The sequence below is a fragment of the Triturus cristatus genome, chromosome 9 (genome assembly GCF_964204655.1).
Source record: "Triturus cristatus chromosome 9, aTriCri1.1, whole genome shotgun sequence".
Lineage (NCBI taxonomy): Eukaryota > Metazoa > Chordata > Amphibia > Caudata > Salamandridae > Triturus > Triturus cristatus.
Genome location: NC_140592.1, coordinates 976,397,405 through 976,415,437, shown reverse-complemented (window position 1 = coordinate 976,415,437; position 18,033 = coordinate 976,397,405). Strand labels below are relative to the sequence as shown.

Here is an 18,033-nt window from a genome sequence, read left to right as displayed (position 1 = left end):
TGGAGTTATAGATGCCCACAGTGTCAGTAACTCAGAAGGGCAAACAAAACCGCGTTGGTGCAGGGACACTTGTAATGAGGTCCACAGGGGAGCAACAATGGCCAATCCAATCATGCCTAAGCTAAAAAGCGGACTTATCTGTAGTTCATCCATTCAGGGTGGCAAGGCTAAAATGACCAGGTACAATTTATTTGCATACATTTTGTATTTCTTTTGCAGATATTTGAACAATTTAGAATGATTCTTACACAGGGAGCTCATAGACATCAGCCTTTTTCACATTTTCACAAGTTTAGTCTCTAGCAGGTTTCCTCGTGATACCATGCAGCTCCATTAATTTTCCTAGTTTCAACTCTGGCTTTTTAGCCATCTTATCCTTCTGTACATAAACATTATGACAAGTGTAGATCGACTGGCAAGTCTTCTCAATGTCTAGGACCAACTTGTTGACCACTTCTTTCAAGTCATTTGTCTACACCTCACCGGTCATAATTGCCCTCATTTTCCTGTGAGTCTTATGCATCTGCTGATACTGGTCATAGGGTGCTTTTCTTGGTGAAACCAACAGAGAAAAATTGGAGAAGCTGTCTTCACTTTAAAATGAGACTTAATCTTAGTTTAGTCATGGATCACATTTTGTCTGGGGTGAGATTTATTCAGTGGAAATTGTTGAGGCAGTTTTTGCCTTAGAAATCTTCTGTAGCAAGAAACTAAAATTTCCAGAGGGCCACTTCTTCATTCTGGAACTCAGCAAGACTCACCTCAAAAACACAGCCTTTAAGACCTTTTTGGTCCACTGGCTTTGGGTGACTAGAGTCTTTCCAATGTTGCGGATATTGAATATTGCTGGTGGTGCTCTGACATCATACCTATCCGTTTTAGAGAAGGGGTCAACAATTTGTTTAGGATATAACTTGCCTCCTGTGATCAGTTTGTTCTTGACAACTGGTATGTTTGTGCTTGGGGAACTAAAGATATAGATAGCATAATATAAAGAATTAGTGTCCTGTGTTACAATGTGAAATTAGTTTCTCACTTGCAACCTATGTCAAAAGCTTTATTCCTCGTCCCTAAATATGCAATATCCCACAGCTTTAAATATAATTATGATTCCATCTTTATCGTTTGGTCATGTAGTTCGTACTAATCTGTAGGATCTATGCATTGTTTGGACAACATAAACTAGGGGCTTGGTGCCAAGACTGATTCCGGACACAACAGCAGGATATGTTGTCCTATAGACCAGCTATCTCACAGTGCACCATAAGCCTCCCTAACCTACCAGGAAGAAAATGGTTCCTGGCAACCACCGAACATGACAACACTGACCCCTCAGAGATCGTGGAAACAGTGCAGAACCTTTCGCTCAGTCACTCGTGCTCACTTATTCCCAGAGAAGTATACAGTATACAGAGAATACATAGTGGGACGTTTTCAATATATTTATTGAACCAAAGTTATTCTAGTATAGAATACATGTTATGCAATGATTCATAGACAGAATCAGATAAAAGTGATTACAAGTACCAAAAGTGTGAATAGTAGATATAGTTCTACCATGGTGCTAAAACAAAGTATATATGCTGTCATATAGAACCAGACAGTAATCGAGAGTACTCCTACTATGCGAACCATATTCTAAGGGTACCTAGTGTGTAGGTGTAAAGCCAAGAATCCCATCAAGGGACTATCCAACGCTATTACCTAGGGAGAGAGAATGACGGACCCCATCTTAGTCACAAACTGGACACCCCTCATGAGATGTCAGACCGCTGTGTGGTTAATTCTGAGCATACATGGACATCTGGTGTCAGCTGGAGTGCCCCATCTGCTAATCTATTGGGATGCTCATCTTTTATAATAGAAAGCAGCCTTGCGATGTGCGTATAGATTAGGATGGTATGGATATTTAGATAGCTCTGTCGCCCCTTGGATGAAGATAGAGTTGACATTTGTACACAGTGTGAAAAGAGACCTTGTACATAATGTTCAAGGCTTTGTGTTTTGTGAAACTAGTTTAGTTTCAGGGAAACAAATCCAACATTGTCACACACCCAAGTATGTGCAAAAGTTCACAGCTGAAATGTTATTGTGAGGAGAGTGTTAGAAATAAGCTGCTTCGCTACATGGGCCTAAAACAGGATTATAACAGTTTCATCTTTCCAATTTTTACCTGACAGGTTAATTGATTACTACTTCTTCTAATTCCTGGTAAGGACAGTATGTGAGAGCAAGTCCTCGTGCCACTTACCCATGCAACAGCTCTCCTGTCCAGCTTGCATGCAGTCTGCTACCCTCTGCTGTCTGTCTACCTGCTGCCTCAGTTTGTGTTTCCTCTGCTCGTTTGCTGCTTTGTTTAGCTTTTCTGCTAGTTTTTCTGCCCTCTGTTGTTCCTTTCAGCTTGTTTTTCTGTCATCTGTTTGCCATCTCCTGCTCTGTTGTGCCTTTTCTGACTATTTTTATGTCCTCTGTTTGTGCCTCCTCTGCTCATTTCTTGCTCTGTTTTACCTGTTTCTGCCAGTTTTTCTATCCTCTGTTTTGCCTTTTCTGCTCATTTTTCTGCTACCACTTCTGGTCTTCTGCTCATATTTATGTCCTTTGTTTTGCCCTCTTCTGCTCTGTTTTGCCTTTTCGGTTCTTTTTTGGCCCTTCATTTTGCATTTTCTGCTTGTTTTTCTGCCCTCTGTTCTGTCTTTTCTGCTTACTTCTTCCTTCTTCCCACCGCTTCCCACCTCCTGCCGTATCCCTCCTCCAGCCACCCAGTGCCCTGCCCTCCCCACAGGACCTAATTAAGGGAGGCCACAGCGTGACGCCATTAAGAAGGTCCTCATCCCAGCTCCCTCTGGGACAATTCTACTGTCTAACTTACCTGCACTCTGCTACACTCTGCTGTCTGTTTTGCCTTTTCCTGCTCTGTTTTGCCTTTTCAGCTCATTTCCTGCCCTCTGTTTTGCCTTTTGTGCTTATTTTTCTGCCCTCCTGTTTTGCCTTTTTCTACTTGTTTCTTCCCTCAGTTTTCTTAAGACCTGACTTTTCAACAGAGACCTCCCACCACAGCACCCAGAAACTCCCAGGGGTGTCAGTGTCGTGCTTTACAAATGCTGATAGATTGATTGATACTTACCGGGCACTACACATGTGAAATGGAGAAACTACTTGCCATTCTTTACAGGTCACAGGCGTGGGTGCTTGTTAAGAGAGCTTTTTGCAATCTCACAGTTTCAGCTGATAAAACGCCTGGAGTGTTCTAAAGGCGGCACACTAAACTCAGATGAAAAGAGCTCTGAGTCTGCTTTATTATCATGGATCCTTTCAATGCCATCAGCACATCCTCTGGCATAAGCAGCTCCCCTCATAGAGACACTCTGTGTGTCTGATTCAGGTGCAGAACGATGTGAATTATCAGCTTTCCATCACAATGTAGACAGCATTCTAGACACATCGCCAAGAACCATGGAAATACCCAAGAAATAATTATATGGAAAGGAGTATTCATTCTTGCATAATGTTTAAAGTCCCTGGAAATACAACACTGAATTTACGTGGAAAACAGTAATGCAAAGCAGACAGATGAATGTAGGAATATCACGTCTTTAGTGAGAGTGATACTGATGCAAGGATGTACTTGAGGAGAAAAATATATACAAATAAATACATTTACCATACAGACAGGTATCCACTCTACGAGGCACATTTACAAGAAAGTGACGCATCTGTAGAGATGCGTCACTTTCCCTGCGCTACCATGCAAAACTTTGCGTCACCATGGATGCGCCGTATTTACAATATGGCACATCATGGCGCAAGGATTGACAGATGCATCAGAAATTCGGACGCATTTGTTGACCCAAAAGCGGCGCATTGCTGGAGTTGCTCAGGAATGTGACGCAACTCCAGCAATGTTTCACAACAGAGAGGTGAGTCCCACTTAAAAAGCCCTGCGTCATTCCTTACGCCTGGTCTGAGCAGGCGTAGGAATTTTGATGCAGCAAAGGTGTAAAGTGATTCCGTGAAATGTTGTAAATTTCACTGTGTCATTTCTACATGGCTTTTTGCATGGGAACGCCCACCCTGCATACATTATACCTGGCGCAGGTATAATGTGACGCGGGGGTTTACAACGTGACACATCTCCCTAGATGCGTCACGTAGTAAATGGGCCGCAACATTTACGCCGTGGCTGCGGCATAAAAGTGAGGCAACGGCGGCGCAAAAGTTACGCAAGGGGCTTGTAAATCTGTCCCTACAAGTCCATGATTTAGCCGATGATTAGTGGTTATGAGATTTTTGGTATCCACCATATTCACAAGAAACGGTATAGACATTTTTCTTTTTGCACTGTAATTAATATTCTAAATTATTTCATTCAAAATTTGCAATTATAATAATTTGGGTTCCTTTCTCCCAAAAATCCACTCCCACAAGATGTAGCCTAACTAAGTTGTGAAGCCAGTGGAGCAGAGTGATAGCAATGCAACGACATGGACATAGCCTCTAACCTCCATTTTCTTAACCAGGCGCTTGCTAATACTGGCCCTTTGGGACTTCATAGGCTTTCTGAACTTTCTGTCTGGCCCAGACACATCTTAAGCTGTCTTGCCAGCCCCATGAGTTTATTACATGCACCTAGGCAAGTGCTAGGTTTTCTCATTTTCCTGTTTGCCTTAATCTACCAAAAACAAGTTACATTTGTCTTGATGAGAACAGGCCCCAGCTAGGCCCGCAGAATACAAGGGTTCGCTCTCCTGTAACAAAAGCTAGAAGGAAGTTGGCACGGAAACTGCAAATACAAAGACAGAGTTTATTAACCCTTAAGGGTGGTCCTACAACCTACACAACACTCTTCAGTATTGCATAGAGTAGCACACAGAACTTGCCTACGTGGTCCCCTTTTATACACAACAGAGGGGCTCATAAGTGGGTGGATACAACATAGAGCAAAATTCATTACCATTTATGGTCATTTTCGATACAGGATCAATATGTGGGCGGAGTTAACAATTTCCTGAGCCCGCGAAAACATGGTCAAACAAGGACTAACTGATAACAGATGTGGTCAAGTCTGGGCATGCGCCAGACGGACAAAGGAGCTATTTATAGACTGTTACTAGGCAGATTACAAGAACAACTAGCGAAAAGGTAGGACTCTTCTCGTGCAAAGCACGTGGAGACATGACAATACAAAATGGAGTCCGGACATTAGTCAACATAAGACGAGAAACATGTTTTAACTAGAGAGAATTCATGTCTTTAGTGAATGCTTAATCATATCGCTGTTTTAGTTTTCAACAGACGACCCTTTCAGCATTCACTGAAGACATTCGGCTTGTTAGGATAATCATCATATATGTCAATTTTCATCATCTCTTCCACCTCTTTGTGTAAATGTTTCTGATAGATGACATTGGCAATAGCTTTCTTATCAGGAATACAGAATGACACACATAAAGAACAGAGTAAAGGACCACACTGAACACAGATGCAACATGAAAACAGAACTGCTACAATAATACAGAGACCAGTTAAAATTTCCATCCCCATGTAGTGATCAATGTCCAAAACCATCCAGAAAAGGTCCAAGTGCCATTTTCTGTATGGATCTCAGCTGCAATTCTATGCAATTTATTAATAGCGTTATAGACTGATGGCGTGTGGTCGGGAATAAATACACAACAGCTACTTCCGATAATCCTACATGCTCCACCTCTGTCTGCTAACATAACATCTAATACCATACGATTCTGCAACGCAACAATTCTAGTGATTTGTAATTCTTCCGTAAGATTCCCAAGAGCAACAGCAGCTTGATTCGTTACAGCCTCTACTACTCTTGTTAATCGTCGAACCTTCCTACTATTGAGAGCAGCTCCAACAAAGAAAAACAATCCTAAGTTAAAATCAACATACTGCTGTAAGCTAGTGTCAGTTTGGTCAACATCATCAATAGATAGAGTACGTTTATACCTATTTACAGGTTCATTGTTCAATAACTTCAAATCTTTATGATAGGATGCAGGCGCTAAGAATACAGGGGGTAATAAAAACGCTACATAACATACTCCGGACCAGCCGGCTGGTAAGCGATAATAACCCTTATTCCCACATACGAAATACGTATTAGGGAAGCTAAGAAAGTACTATTATTTAATCCATCTATATTCAAAACAATAATACAGTCACTAACACCAACAGGAATATGACCCACACTCTGAACACACAGGTCCGCTTGAGCTTGTGCCACTTGAATCACAAAGTGTTCGTTTCCAGCAGTGTCTCTGGTGTTCGTGAAGATGTAGGGGATCGATTCATTATCTGGTCGATATTCTTCCCACTCCCATATTGTCCCATTCGCTTGTGGATAGCCTTCTTTATCTTGATGACATTCCCTATTAAGTCTAAAAAGTAATCGTCCCACTGTAGGTTTCCGAGTGGCAAAAAGCAAAGTGTACCATGCTCTACAAGAGCCATTATGAGAGAAAGGAAGAGGTATGAACGGCGTTCCTCCTTTCTTCTGATGAGCTGGCATCATACCACATATCCAACAGTTCGTAGCATTTGTAGCAACATGGGTATGATGCAATATCTGGATAAAAGTATTATTCAAATAAGACTGACGATGCTTCAGTTCTTGATACGGAAGGGTGTAAAAGTAGTGCTCCTCAGGCACTGGAGTAGTCAAAACAAGCAACTCACGGGCAGGAGTCACATCCTCCACAAACCACGTGGTTATACCAACAATAGCTACAATGATAATAAAACTTGTCGCACAAAAAATCTTCTTCTTCTCCATTTTATAGTAAAAGTCAATATCTTCCTGAAACTAAAAAGGTTGTCAGAACTCTTCCCCTTAGGCAGCCGTTGATTTCTTCACCAACGGGCCAGACGGGTGTCACTACACTAATGCAGGGCTGATCCCCCCCCTTGCCTCATTGGCTCTCCGTTCCACTAACCTAAGGGCCGTTCTGACAACGTGTCCTGATACAGAAAGAAATCACTCCCTCGGTCTGAAATGATATCTTCTTCCTCCAGGAATCGCTTGGTCCGGGAAGAGCTCCTCAGTGTCGTTCGGTTCCACAGCACGGCCTTTCTCTGCAGTCAGGATTTCTCGGTGATCGGTCAATACAGCGGGCTCCACTAATCCAGGCGGCACTTTACGACAGTGCAAGGAGTGGATCCAGTTCTTCCGATTGGAGACTCGCACAGCTGTCCTCGTTGCGAGCAAGACCTGCTCAGGACCAACCCATCTCGGCTCCAGACTGTTCGTCCTTTCAAACACCTTAATCATGACATGGTCTCCAGGCCGGAGGTTATGTCCTTCACCTGTGGACCGATCAGGGAGCGCTTCTCGAACCTGTTGATGAATAGAAACCAAATTATCCGTTAACTGTGCCAGATAGTCATTCCTCATTACACAAGGTACATCATACACTGACTTCGGTTTCGGTGGACCCCAAATATTCATTGGGCGTCCGAACACGATCTCATACGGCGTGAGACCGGTCCGAGAATGCGGTATCGATCTAATTGACAATAATGCCCGCGGTAAAGCATCTGGCCAAGTCAAAGAAGTCGAAGCTTGGATCTTAGCGATCTTAAGCTTCAAAGTACCGTTATATTTCTCAACCAATCCCGCAGACTGAGGATGAAACACTGCATGAAATTTCTGGGTAATTCCCAGTCCTTTCAGGACATACTTGATAACGTCTGCTATAAAATGAGGTCCGTTATCACTCCACAACAATCTACAAACACCATATCGAGGGAAGAACTCCTTCAATAGCATCTTGGCTGTAGTCATTGCAGTATTGTCTTTCGTAGTGTATGCCTCAATCCATTTGCTGAAGGCAGAAACCACTACTAGAACATACTTCAGATTGTTACAGCGCTCAAGCTGAATGTAATCCATCTGCAAAACCTCAAAAGGTGCAGTAGGTGTTGCAAATCCTCCTGCTGGAGTTCATGTTCCCTTTCCTGGGTTATACCTCAGGCAAATCATGCAAGTCTGCACTACCCTTTTTGCCGTACTAGCGATCTCCGGTTGCTCCCAAACTCGTGTGAGTAATTTGACAATGGCGGAAGCTCCGACATGCGCTAGTCCATGTGCCATCTGAACCATAGGTTGTACAAAAGCTGTGGGTAACTTCCATTTATCCATCTGCTTGCTTCTCCAACACCCTTCATCATCTAATTCTCCATCATTGGACCATTGCTCCCGTTCCTTATCAGAAGCGGTCCTCTGTATCTCCAGCACTTCTCTCCTAGCATCGTGCCATCTTTCTACCTGTGACTTCACAACATACATTGCAGTAGAGCCAGGCTGCATCGCAGTCTCTCGTGCCACCCGATCTGCCAAAGCATTCCCTTCTCCAACTTTATCAACCACCTTTTTATGAGCACTACATTTAACTATAGCAATCTTCTTTGGATATGTTAATGCAGTCAAAAGGTTGTGAACTAACTCTCCATACATTATCTGTGCTCCATGTGACGTTAGAAACCCTCTCTCCTTCCAGAGTAGGCCAAAATCGTGCGCTACTCCGAAGGCATAGCAGCTATCTGTATAAACATTCACACACAATCCTGCACTGAGCTCACATGCTCGTGTTAATGCTATCAGTTCCGCTGCCTGAGCTGATTTCTGCGGTATGCGTGCTGTCTCCACTATTGTTTATAATGTGGTAATTGCATACGCTGCTGAAGTCGTACCATCTGGTAGCTTCAGGCATGATCCGTCCACCCACAGTTCTCCATCTACATCTGTAAAGGTCGTATCCTGGAGATCAATACGACCCTTTGTCTGTTCCTCAGTCACAAGAATACAGTCATGTGCTCCTTGTGCTTCAGACTGAGTTTCCGGGAACGGCAACAATGTGGCTGGATTTAACGTTGCACACCTCTTTAACGTAATATGAGGAGCCAAAAGCGTCAACTCATATCCCGTTAAACGAGCACTGGTCAAATGCTGCGTCTTTGTCTGATTGGGCAAGGCATCAACAGCATGGGGAACTAATACCAACAGCTTGTGAGATAACACAATTCCCTCGCTTTGGCGTATTGACACAGCTGTCGCCGCAACCGAGCGAAAACAACCAGGCAATGCTCGGGCAACAGGATCAAGTACAGCCGAAAAATATGCACAAGGGCGCTGCTTGTCGCCGTGCATCTGCACTAAAACCGATAATGCACATCCATCTTTCTCATGCACATACAATGTAAAGGGCTTCGTATAATCAGGGGTCCCTAACACTGGTGCTGAACAAAGGGCTTGTCGCAATTGCTGAAAGGCAATTTCACACTCATTTGACCAGGGAAGAGGAAGTGGGGTATCTTTTGTCAAAAGTGCTAATAATGGCTTAGCTATGTGTGAGAACCCCAATATCCATTGCCTACAGAAAGAAGCAAGACCCAAAAATGCACGCACATCCTTCTGTGTGGAAGGTACTGGCGTGTCCAAAATTGCTTGAATACGATCTGGTGTGAGTGCACGCCCCTCCTTAGACAAAAGGTGACCCAAATAAGTCACCTTTGGTCTACAGAATTGCAATTTCTTCCTCGACACTTTGTGATTGTGGGATGCCAAAAAGGAAAGCAAGGATAACGTCCACCTCTCACACAGCTCAGGAGTGTCGGCCGCCAACAAGATGTCGTCGACATATTGTATAAGGGCGACACCATCAGGCAAAACAAAGGAATCCAATTGTCTTTTCAATGCTTGACTGTAAATACTAGGACTCTCGGTATAACCCTGAGGGACTCTACAAAATCTATAAGACCTATTATTCAAAGTAAAGCCGAAGAGGTACCGGCTATCAGGATGAATAGGAATCGAAAAGAAAGCATTTTTCAAATCGATAACTGAAAATGTGGTCGCCGTTGGTGGGACCAGAGTAAGTAACGTCGTGATATCAGAAACCACTGGATACTGAGGTATCACTATCTTATTCACCTCCCTTAAGTCAATAATAAAACGATAAACCCTAGTATCAGTATCTTTCTTCAAAATGGGTAAAATAGGACTGTTGCAGACATTGTAGGGAACTTCCTCCAATACTCCTACCTTAATCAAATCCTGCACAATCTGTATGAGTGCCTCCTCCCCCTCCTGGGAAATACGATACTGAGGGAGGTGCGGTAACACAGCACCCTCCTGGACACTAATGTGGACAGGCGGAATCACCATCTGTCCCACATCAGTATCCGAAGTGGCCCACAAAGTACGAGGGAGAGAAGCTAATACAGTATCCTCTGCAACCACACACATCCGTTCTGTCATGGGATGATTGTCATTTAATATCACACGTACTCCAGTAGGGGAGCAGCGGATCGTAGCTCTGAAGTGCTTAAGCATATCAAGACCCATAATGTTGTCAAGGCGTGTTCGGGGCAAGCAAAAACGGACAAGGTGCAGAAAGTTGTTCAACACGGAATGCAAGGGGTCGGGATAGAGGGCTTCAAGAGAGTGTACCATCAAACCCTACCGAGGTAACCATTAAGCCAGATGGGGGAGCCCTCGGAACCAATTGTTTGGACAGCGCACTGCGAGTAGCTCCTGTATCAACTAGGAACCGATCAGTAGAACCCAGAACATTTGCTGAAACATAAGGACCCCTCTGATCAACCGGCACTTCAACTGATTCCAACCCCCATCCAACGCAATCCTACGCATGCTGCGAATCATGGTACCCAGAACGATCATTCCCAGACATTTGATACTGATTTTGCTGGTCAAATACATTAGGTCTGTCTCGTTGCTGTACGTTAGGCTCAAATCGAGCACGATCCTTAGAGTTCCCTCTAAAATTCGAAAAGCTCCCTCTACCTCTCGACGGTCCCTGCCCACGTCCCTGACGGGGTGCATATAGTACCGGACAGTCCCTGGCCCAATGACCCAACTGTTTACAATATGCACATTGATTTCTATTAACATCTGACCGACCCGAAGGGGGACCATAGAATCCTCCTCTACCTCTCTCAACACCCCGACGAGGCGGACCATACACTTGTGCTAACATCACCTTAGTTTTCAAATCTTTCGATTTCTTCTCCTCATTCCCCTTCGCTTCTTGTTCCTGACGCTCATAATACTGAGCCATAGTCAGGAGGGATGCCGGAGACGAGGTGGACCAGGAACTTTCACTCGCCTTTAATCGAGCTGCTATTCCCGGTAATAAATTCGCCACATATTTATCAACAAAAAGATGTCGACCCGTATCATCCGTAAGCGACTGACCACTGAAATCATGAAATGTTTCCTCAAAGCGCGTAAAGAAGTCTGAAACTGATTCATCAACCTTCTGTTTACATGAGGCTAACATATTCCAGTCAATCTTTTTAGGGGGAATAATTGTTTTCAACTTGGTCAAGATAGCGGCAGGGAGATCTAAAATAAGCTGAGGGGGTTTTTGCGCGAGCTTTCTCTCCCTATCCTCATCCTCAATCTCAGACCACTTAGCCTTAAACGCGGCTTGATCATCCACCTTCCGCACAGATCGCCACATATCCGGTGGTAAAATGAGCCCAAAGAACAAATCTATATCTGCTAAAGTCATAGTACAAGAATTCAAGGCCCCTTCGACCTCTTCGTAAAAGGCCGCTGGATTCTTGCGGGGGTCAGTTAATGCATTCTTCAATGCCATAACATCAGTCCTATGCCAGGGAGTATAAACCCAATTATACACAAAATATCCCCTAGCATCGGCGGAAGACATGTCTGAACTAGTTCCAGCTCCTTTAGGAGGAACATACAAAGGTGCCGCCTCTCGCATCGGTTTAGCATGCACTAGTTCGCTCTTATCTGAATGGAAGGTAGACGATTGTTTTCCGCCGGCGTGTGAATCCGATGTTTCCTTCTCCCCTGTCTTTTGGCGCGCTCTCTCTTTAAGTTCAAGCATCGCGTCCCGCAATGTAAACAGCCGTCGAACCGCATCGGGTACCTTGGAGGGAGAAAAGACACCGTTACGTAATGCTTTAGAATCTGATACTACATCATCAGGCTCAAAAACATCAGAATATTTCCGAAAGGCAGCAATCACTTCGTCAGAAAAGGTGTCAACAAAATATAACTTTTCTCTATCCTGCCAACTTCCCAAAAATTCCAATAATTCAGTAAGAGATAGCTTGCCTTTAAGCGCGCGAAGAGAAATTTTCCGAAGCTCACCCATACGCTCAGTTGATAACATGGACCGCGTGTCTACCTTATCCGAAACCGATTCAGAGTCCTGTGACCTCGGGGCAGACGCGCCAACATAAGGTGGCGGAGAGCGATCTAATAAATGAAAATCATCTTCGAGATTAGTAAGGACAGGATAAAGTGGCTGGCGGACAGCATATTGACCCGAGACTTGCAACCTACGCTCTTTCTCTTGTCTCTCCGCCAGTTCTCTTTCCTCCCGACGCTTCGCTTCCTGTGCTCTCACATGATCATTTTTCCGTTGCTCTTTATCAATCAGCGCTTTCTCACGTTTCTCTCACTCACGCACTTCCTTCACCCATAACCGTACACATTCAAACATGTCTTGCCGAGCACGCCGTTTACACATACACTGTTCCACATACTCAATCTTACGCATATCAAACGATCCATACAAAGGCCATCGTAACTCAGGATCCTTTTTGGTGTATTTCCTCCACACTGTGCTGTACATTATAGAGGAAATACCATGCTTCACATACATATCCCTATTAGGAGTCCCCTCTGGGGGGGCTGGAGCAGATTCCTCAAGATTTAACCGGTTTCCAGAGCAGCAGCACCACTTACGGAGTGCGCTAAAAGCAGGCATGCTCAAAAATAATGCAAAATATGCAGCATTATCAAAAATGGCACTTAAACGTTGCGCCGTTCAGATTTAAACAACTCCGGAGAAATATCTCCACATTACCTGCCTATATGTGTTGCAACGCATATATTCTCACAATAATCAATACAAAATATGACCGGTCATCACAAATCAAACTCAAATAGCCAACCCAGGCTTCAAAACTCGGAGCAAGTACCGTACTACGGTTCTTACCAATCAAGAGTGTCCAGATTCCAACTGCCAAGTTCCAAAATTCACCCAAACGGCTATCACACGGCAAACCGACAGAAGAGGTCTCAGTCGAGGACCGGCGCCACCCAGATGGTCAGCTCGGAAGGGAAGGAAGAAACCTCGGGATGCCAGGACTAAAAAACGCCACTGGCAGTGATCACATCCCCGGCCAAATTCCTCACCTTCGTCACGACCAATCCTTCGAGCATCCGAGTCGCCGATGAGCCCCACGTTGGGCGCCAATTGATGAGTACAGGCCCCAGCTAGGCCCGCAGAATACAAGGGTTCGCTCTCCTGTAACAAAAGCTAGAAGGAAGTTGGCACGGAAACTGCAAATACAAAGACAGAGTTTATTAACCCTTAAGGGTGGTCCTACAACCTACAGAACACTCTTCAGTATTGCATAGAGTAGCACACAGAACTTGCGTACGTGGTCCCCTTTTATACACAACAGAGGGGCTCATAAGTGGGTGGATACAACATAGAGCAAAATTCATTACCATTTATGGTCATTTTCGATACAGGATCAATATGTGGGCGGAGTTAACAATTTCCTGAGCCCGCGAAAACATGGTCAAACAAGGACTAACTGATAACAGATGTGGTCAAGTCTGGGCATGCGCCAGACGGACAAAGGAACTATTTATAGACTGTTACTAGGCAGATTACAAGAACAACTAGCGAAAAGGTAGGACTCTTCTCGTGCAAAGCACGTGGAGACATGACAATACAAAATGGAGTCCGGACATTAGTCAACATAAGACGAGAAACATGTTTTAACTAGAGAGAATTCATGTCTTTAGTGAATGCTTAATCATGTCGCTGTTTTAGTATTCAACAGTCTGGCAGCCAGTATACATAGGGAAGAAGGTGCCGCATAGCCATAGATGGGCCGTCTGCAGTTAGGAGTATTGACAGTATAACCAACTGTGTCGGTTCACAGCAAACCTCCATGGTTGTAGAGGCCAGTTGCCAGCGACATGGAAAATAAGCACCATCAAGCACAGACTGGATTTCGAAAACTGTGCTAGGGCAAGGAACAACTATCCAGCTATGCACTGAATTAAGTACTATCGCTTAACTTGCTACATCTGCTTGTATTACTGTTGAGATTAAGGACATTAGTGGGCATAAAGTAAATGTACTCATTAACTACAATCGTTGTAAAGCAATGTCTTAAAATATATGGTCACTACCCCCAAAAAACTCTGAAATGCATCCAATATGGATCTATCTCAGGCTGACCTCGTTGCCATCACAAGCAAATGGCTCTAGGCTTCTTCCAGGTCTGGTATTGTGTTGGCTTTCCCCACAGGTCACAAAATAATTGAGAAGAACAGGTACTTGGGCATTAGAAACCATGGGGTAGTTTTACAAGAAAGTTCCGCAGCGTGGCACCGCAAGCTCTTTGGCTGTGCCACGGTGCAGCACTTTCAGAGCACAGGAATGCCACATGTTTACAATCATATGTTGCATACCTGTGCTCTTCCCTGCACTGGTGCACAAACAACTGCCATGGTGCAAGGATTTATTTTTTAATTTTTTAATATTATAAAGTTTTATATAGCGCGAACCAGATCCCGAGGGATATCAGAGCGCTTTACAAAAGGAAGGAAGGGAGAGTACAAGTGATACACAACCGAAGGAAGGGAGAATACAGCTCCAGTAATGATATCAGATAAGAATACCAAACAATTAAAGTCACAATAATCACAAACAGGTGGTACACAGCGAGTAGTGAAATAAACAGGGCAGTACCAGGCTGCTAGGGGGGGCAAGCCTTACATCCGAAGGGGCAGAAAGCAGAATCACAGGATGCTAAAAAGGATGTAGAGTCAATCAACATTTGTTGTAGGATCAGAGGATGCCTGGGTCATGGGGAGATTGTTTTTGTGCAGGAAGGGGCACCTTCGCGCATGAAAACAATCAATGCAGGCATTTTCCTCTTGCTGTAGAATGCAGCAAGCATTGAAAGAGGAAAAGAGCTAGGAGAAATTAAAACATTTCTCCTCATTGTGCCTCACTGCGCCACCCCTAGGGTGGCGCAGCATATGGACGCATTTCCAGGTTTACAATTCCTCGTAAATCCTGAAATGTGTCTGGTTCCATGGGCGTTGCGTGGGAACACCCACAACAACACCCATGGAACACCCCTTTCACGCAAAGTGCTGTGTGTAAAGGGGCTGTATTTACAAGGACAGGAAAAGCCACGCAGGGTGGCTTTTCTATTCCTTTTAAATATAGGGTAGAGAAATACACTGCCAATGTGTCACAAAAAGTGACGTACTGGCAGCGCATGGGGCTAGTAAATCTGCCCCCAAGTTGCACTGAATACTTTCAAATTTCAGTATTGACTTTCCATTGGACAGGGAAAACAAACTTTCTTGTTATATCACTATCCTATTAACTCAGGTAATTGGTTACTTGTTAAAGGTCCCTCGTGCTTAGCATGTGCTCAAATAATAGAAAAATGAGTCTTCAATATATAGGCTGAATGCCCTGATATTAAGGATATGCATGCATCAATTAAGTCTTGAAGGCTGCCAGGCTTGGAAACATGTTGGAAAGATTCTGTCCACAATGACTGTATATCTTGAAACTTACTTTCAGCTACCCACTGGACTACCATGGCCCCCACTTTCACCACTAAGTAAACCGCCCTGTCCTGGATTTGTGGTGAAAAATGTGCACCAGCTGTACCTCCTCCAGTTGCTATGGCACTAGTAAGAAAGCTGACCTAGTGATTGGTTATTGACGTGTAGATCCAGAATTACTAACAGTTTGCACTGTCTCAAAGAGGTGCAAAGTCATGCAAAATGGTTCAAGTGGTTTACCTTTCAGTCAAAAGGGTATTTTGCATTTAAAAGCAGCCCTTTCTTCAAATTAAACAGAGCTGTACACAGTTTTGTGTCAATTGTAACTCAAGGGAGAGTCACTAAGGCATTACAGTGCAATTACTCATAGTTTTTGATGCAAAGCCCAGTCTACTAAGATAGGCCGACTGGGGTTTGAATCAAAAACGAATGCCTCCTTCAAGCAACTGATAACAAAGCAAAATATTTTTGTTTCTCAAAGAACCCCACGCAGTGTATTTCTGCTGAGTTTCACAGCACACACCCGGTGTGTGGGATCCTTCGGTGCTTGTCTGGATATAGGAGTGTATCCTGGAACAGTATACTTCTAGTAGAAATCCCATGCTTGATAGTTCTAAGTGACCTCTGAACGGCTGTGAGTCACACAAGGCTACCTTTAAGAGTACAACTGCAGAGGAAGACAAAGCAGCAGGCCAACTCACCCGTGCACAAAACAGTGCACAAATTTGGGTGCTGCGTTGAGTTGCATTGAAATTAGAAAATCTCTTGCGTAGTGTGCACATTTTACCACTGGTTGGCATGGCCATAATGTAGTGAACTTTCCTCCTCTCTAACTAACTCAGAGACTTATTGGCAAGCCCCTTGCGAAGCAAGTGCGTCGCCTGTAATATGGAAAAAAGCGACATAATGGCGGCGCAATGGGCTAGTAAATAAGCCCCTCACTGTTTTACACCTGCAACTACAACTTCATTCTTGGAGTTGAGTTCAACGTGAATGTTAGTAAATGTTTTTCAAGGATGCTCAGTATTTACCATCTGCTCCTAACACAATTATATGATTTTATGAAAGAGCACATCAACAATCTCTACTCGTTCTGCCATTTTCGTATGGGATATACACTGATGGCATTAAGCAAATCATAGTCATATGAAAGACCTTCCACAATAGACATCTATATTTGCTACCCCGTACACTGCTTCCTATTTCCACACTTTGAGAATGAATTAATTTTTCGTAAAAGACTCCGTAGCAATGCCAGAAAAACCTTCACCCACATCCTCACCACCAGTAAACTGGACAAGGGAAACACCCTCTATGCTGGAATCACCAAGCAGCTCCCCAGAAGCCTACAAAACATCTGGAATGCATCAGCCAGGCTCATCTTCAATCTTCCATGCAGGACTCACATGACATTACACCTCTGGCAGCTCCACTGGCTCCCGATACACAAGCATGCACAGTTCAAACTCCTCATCCACACGTTCAAGGCCCTTTACAACACAGGACCGTTATACCTGAACAGCAGCATCTCCTTCCACCAACCTTCCAGACACGTCCACTCTGCCTGACTTCTTCTCACAGAAATCCCATGCATACACAGGAACAGAAGCAGTGGTGTACTCACCGTAATTAGTGGTGGCTGCCACTGAAAAGTACGGGTGGGGTGGGGTCATAAAAGGTATAGGAAGGTAGAAAAATAAATTAAATTACTTACCTGGCTGCTGGCTGTTACCTCTGTCCAGCTCCGTCTTCTTTAGTTCCTGCAGGAAGCACACAAAGGCTCCCCTAAGCCAATAACGATGCTGCTGTCACCACAACAGCAGCATCATGATTGGCCTGAGTGCTATGGTTTGGCACTCAGGATGGGGACTATGAGTCTGTGCATGTTCTCCCCAAATGGCTATACAATACCGGCAGTGGAGAACATGCAAGTGTGCATGACTGTTTGGCCAGCCCAAGACTGCTGGCCAAATCGTCATGCGCCGCTAAGTGCCCCTACCACGCCTCCCATGCTGGCTGTGACTACAGCCCTTCCCAATCCCACCCCACAAACCTCCCTCAGTAAGGAAAAATAAAATGATAATAATGTTACGTTAGTATCATTTTATTTTTCCTTTTTTGCACTGCTCAAAGAGCAGTGGGGCTGCCTCTGACAACAGAACCAACAATCTATCCTTCTCTTTCATCAAACCTAAAGTGTGAATTGACTTTGAAGTACAAATGAGAGCCTTCTCCTCTCTTCTTGAGTTTTGCAAGTAGCTGATGACATGGCTCTTCGAATAACCCATCCTGCCTTTGAGGCTAGAATCCTCACTGTGCACAGCTCCAGGATACCCTCATGGTTGAAAGTGCAGTCTATAAATGCAAGTAACTTAACATTACAAAATATATCATAACATAACATACACATG

The 18,033-nt window shown here is 44.2% G+C and overlaps 1 pseudogene; it reads right to left on the bottom strand.

The window, feature by feature from the left end:
* Positions 1–292: 292 nt before the first annotated feature.
* The window catches only part of LOC146799160 (small ribosomal subunit protein eS1 pseudogene), a 48,159-nt pseudogene continuing 30,418 nt past the window's right edge, over positions 293–18,033 (bottom strand).